We start from the raw sequence: 4,266 nt of genomic DNA, 5'->3' as shown, positions 1-4,266 counted from the left end.
GTCATGCACATTATTATCAAATAAATTGTTGCTCAAGTATTCAATTTCTAATATATTTTTTTGCCATATTTACCTATGCACATGATGCAGGAGACTATTCAATTGGGGCAATGGAAGCTTGTCGTAGGCATTCAGCCATTGCTGCATAACCTTGCTTAAAGGAAATTTTTTTGTGTTCTTCCGTGGCCTCCAGATTAAAATCAATGCCCTGCATTTTTTTATTAATTAAAAAAATTATTTGCATTTTATAAATAGTTTTTCTTTGCAATTGATTTATTGCTACTTACAACACGTGCTTTGATTTTCGAATATCCCCCAAAGCCAAGTCTATGTTGCCTAACCTTTTCCAGCCTCAACTTGGTTGCCTTTGATGTGTCCTGCAACCTATGAAAAGTTTGAAATATGTTAGATGATATAGATATAAAGATTAGTACTAATTAGTCGATTATTATATATTGGTATGAAGGTTTTAGCATAAAGTAGCATGTTCCACCAAAAATATGAAAAAAGGGAAGAAATTATAGCATCATACCTTTAATTGACATGTGTAATCATGTTATTTATCCATGATAGATCTAGAAGGTCATCAAATATGGTTGCCCACATGTCATCAATATTCTTGGTACTCTTTGTAGTTAGTAATGACTAAGAATTGCTTATCATATTAAGATTTTTGGATGTAATTTTAGTGTGGTTACTAATTGGAAGAAGTTTTGTTTTACTCATCACAACATCTCTCTAATTTTCTTGAGCTTTTAATGTAAACTCAGTCTTCAAGCTTCTAATTTTGAACTCCTCCAAAAGGTCTTTGAAAACTTTGCAGACATTGGTCTTGACCAAACAAGTTAGATGATTTTTCCATATAAACCAAACAATCAACTTTACTGACCATAGATGTAGAAGGTCATGAAAAATGATTGCCAAAATGTCATCAGTCCTGTTGGTGTTTCTGCCAATTTTAATGGGTAATGATTGATAATTGCTTTTCTTATTGCAAAATTTGTATATAATTTTAGTGTGGTCATTGATTGAAGTGTTGTTTTTGTAAGTATATGCAGTGGAGATGAAACAAAAGCTCTTTTTGTTTTTGGAGATTCAAATGTAGACACTGGAAATTACTATCCTGGTATGAAAAATAGCATAGTTTTAGCATGGAAATATCCATATGGTATCACTTGGCTTGGGCACCCATCAGGTAGGGTATCATCTAGAAAAATTCTTACTAATTATTTAGGTAATCTTTCTCAAAATAAATTTCTAATGATCTCAAAGGTCCATATCAGAAACTGTTGTTCATATCAAGAACTGTTGTTGCATATTTTAGCCCAAAATATTTGGATAGACAATATAAATAGAAGTCAGTTTGCCTCAAACTTTTCCATTGCTATGTACTGGGGTTTCCAAGTGCTTTACACCATCAGATAATATAGGTATATGTTTGACTTCTCTCTAATTATATAATGATTATAGATCATGGTATTGACTTCTAATTTTCTAAGTATAATAATGCTTAAGGGTCTCATCTGCAATTTTGTATATTTATATTTTGCACTATGAACCTAGAAATTCCCCCAAATTTTATAAGATATAAAAATCCTATCAAAAAAATCTTATTGAAATTGCATTTGGAAGGCAAGCCAAAACTTTTCAAAGTAATCATATGAAACAGAAAAATTGTGACCCTTTAGGATTGCACTATAGGATCCTTTGAAAATGCTTTTTCAATCCATCCATATAACTCCTCATAATTGATGCCCTTTTCAGGATATAATTATATTAAAATTGAACAAGTAATTTTCAATTTTAAAGTCTTGATAACTATGACAAGTTCTCTCCAGTAGTGCTTCTCTTGTATACTCTGAGCCATGGACCAGAACAATCCTATTTCCTTAATCTATTAACATTAAAATGCTTATCTACAAGAGCTCCTAGATTTGATTGTGTATAGTTTTTTAAGCATGGATGTTTCAAATCAAACTCTGTGCTCTATGATTGTGTATCTTTTTTCTTGTGGCCTCTTATGCTTGGTTTCATCTCTCTTATGCTTGATTTCATCTTGATGATGGTTCAAAATGTCGATGCTAAAAAAACTGTACAAAATCAAATCCAGAAGCTCTTGCAAATAATTGTCATAGATTGTAAAAGTATGTTCTCATTGATTAAAATACTTCTTTTCTTTATGATTATATTGCCATGGTTTTAAATATACAAGTGAATGCATTTACTAGAGTTTGTGTTTTTTCTTAAATTTATGCAGCCCAAATCTTAGGTCTTCCATCTCTAGTGACTTGCAGGGTTCTGAAAAGTTCAAGCCATTATATACAAGCAAGGAAAGGCATAAAATTTGCAGTAGAATACAGTGGGATATTTGATACTTTTGGAGTTCCAAAGTTGAGTGTCCAAGTTGGGAATTTCAAGGATTCCATTATATCTCAAAAATATGGTTCTCATCATCTGAACCACTCAATAACACTTCTCACTCTGAATGGAAATGATTATGCTGCTACAAATGTTACCATAGTGGTAAGAATAAATATCACCAAACTTGCTATGTTCTAATGATTTTTTTTGTTTCTAGATTTAATTGTGTAAGTTTTTTTAGTATCAACATTTTGGATCCACTCTGTGATCTATCATCAGGATGAAAGAATTATCTTACATCCTTCTCTCATTCTGATGATGGATCACACAGTGTGATCGATTGATACTAAAAAAAATTACACAATCAAATCCAAAAATAGAAAATATTTTTTTGAAATAGATTGTGAAAATTTGATATTATTAATTGTGATGTTGTACTAGAATGATTCAAATGTGATTTTAAAAAATATGTGATTGAGGGTTATGTTTACAGGGAATAGAGAAGTTTGTGAAGAGTGTTGTAGCAAAGATGAAACTGCAACTCACAAAGCTATATAATCTTGGGCTAAGGAATTTTTTGGTATCAAATAACATGCCATTTGACTGCCAACCAGGTTACTTACAGTCTGGAGCAGTATATTTGAACACAACAATGGACTTAGTTTCCACCCACAACAAATATCTATCACAAGCCATTTCAAAGCTGAGGGAGCTTGAAGATGCCAACTTTCTCATCCTTGATTTCTTTGCAGCCTTCTCTCATATTATCTTCAACCCATTTGCATATGGTAAAGACATTGATTATAGTGTAGTTAAGAATTTCAAGATTATCTTTTTTAGGTTTTCCTTCAAAATAGTATATCTATTTAAGAGCCATAATTATAGGATTACATAAATACATGAGGATATTGATTGACTTATTTCTGTATTGTGTATTGAGTAGGAATCCATGAGATGAGTAGATCATGCTATTCTAGAGATGGAAACATGAGCAACTCCATTGTTGGGTGTGCTGATTATGATGAACAATGAAGAGCTCTTTTTCATTTGTGCAAGTCTCAAGAAAAAATTTTCTTTTTTGATTGGTACCATCCTACTTAGAAGGGATGGCAAGTGATGATAAATCTTCACTACTCTCATTGTGGGTTTGTTCAAGATGGCTCTTCTTCTCCTCTTCAATCACTAACAGAATGGCTTTCTAAGAGGCTGGGCTTGGACTCTTATCCTCCCAAATTTTCATAGAAAAGAAAACATGGAAAAGTGAATAATAACACTGAAATTTAGGTCACGAATGGTCCCTTATTCTCAATTCTTGTTTGAATTGGGGTTGGATTGATGAGATTTCAGTTTAGGGTGTACTTTTGGGGGTTGGATTGATGGGGTTTGACTTAAGGGTGTGATTTTGGATCTATTCATTTTTAGTTATTTTTTTAAATTAATAAAATATTTATTCATAGTTGTCAATTTAAAAAAAAAAATCCTTAATAATAATATTATATAAATTAGATAAAACATTACTATATTAAGCTTTAAGTCTTAAAATATTAGAGTTACATTTTTTTATTATAGTACATTTATTATTAAGTTGTGAAAATATTGGAATGTTCATAGTTTTACTCTAGATTTTAAAATATATTCAATTGGATCGGGTGATTATTTTACACATTTAGTTTAGTTTATTTAGTTAGAGAGAACGAGTCATTCTATAACATCCAGTAAGTGTTTACATTTTGGGGGCTCTACTACTAATTTACAAGGCTATGTTAACTCAAATTTTGTAGGGGATTTGATATCATGTGGAGTACTACTATTAGTGGGGCAATAGTGAGTTGGGTTTCTCGATTATAGAAAGTTAATGCTTTACCCACTACATAGGAAGAGTATGTTGTTGCTACAGAGGCAACC

General features: G+C 31.4%; 1 pseudogene; it reads left to right on the top strand.

Moving 5' to 3' along the window:
- Window positions 1-916: 916 nt before the first annotated feature.
- On the top strand, window positions 917-3,603 carry LOC149565091 (GDSL esterase/lipase At2g36325-like; annotated as a pseudogene).
- Window positions 3,604-4,266: the final 663 nt, after the last annotated feature.

This window comes from Cupressus sempervirens, chromosome 3 (genome assembly GCF_028749045.1).
Source record: "Cupressus sempervirens isolate cs-2001-9-10 chromosome 3, ASM2874904v1, whole genome shotgun sequence".
NCBI lineage: Eukaryota > Viridiplantae > Streptophyta > Pinopsida > Cupressales > Cupressaceae > Cupressus > Cupressus sempervirens.
This window is presented reverse-complemented; position numbering and strand designations above follow the sequence as displayed.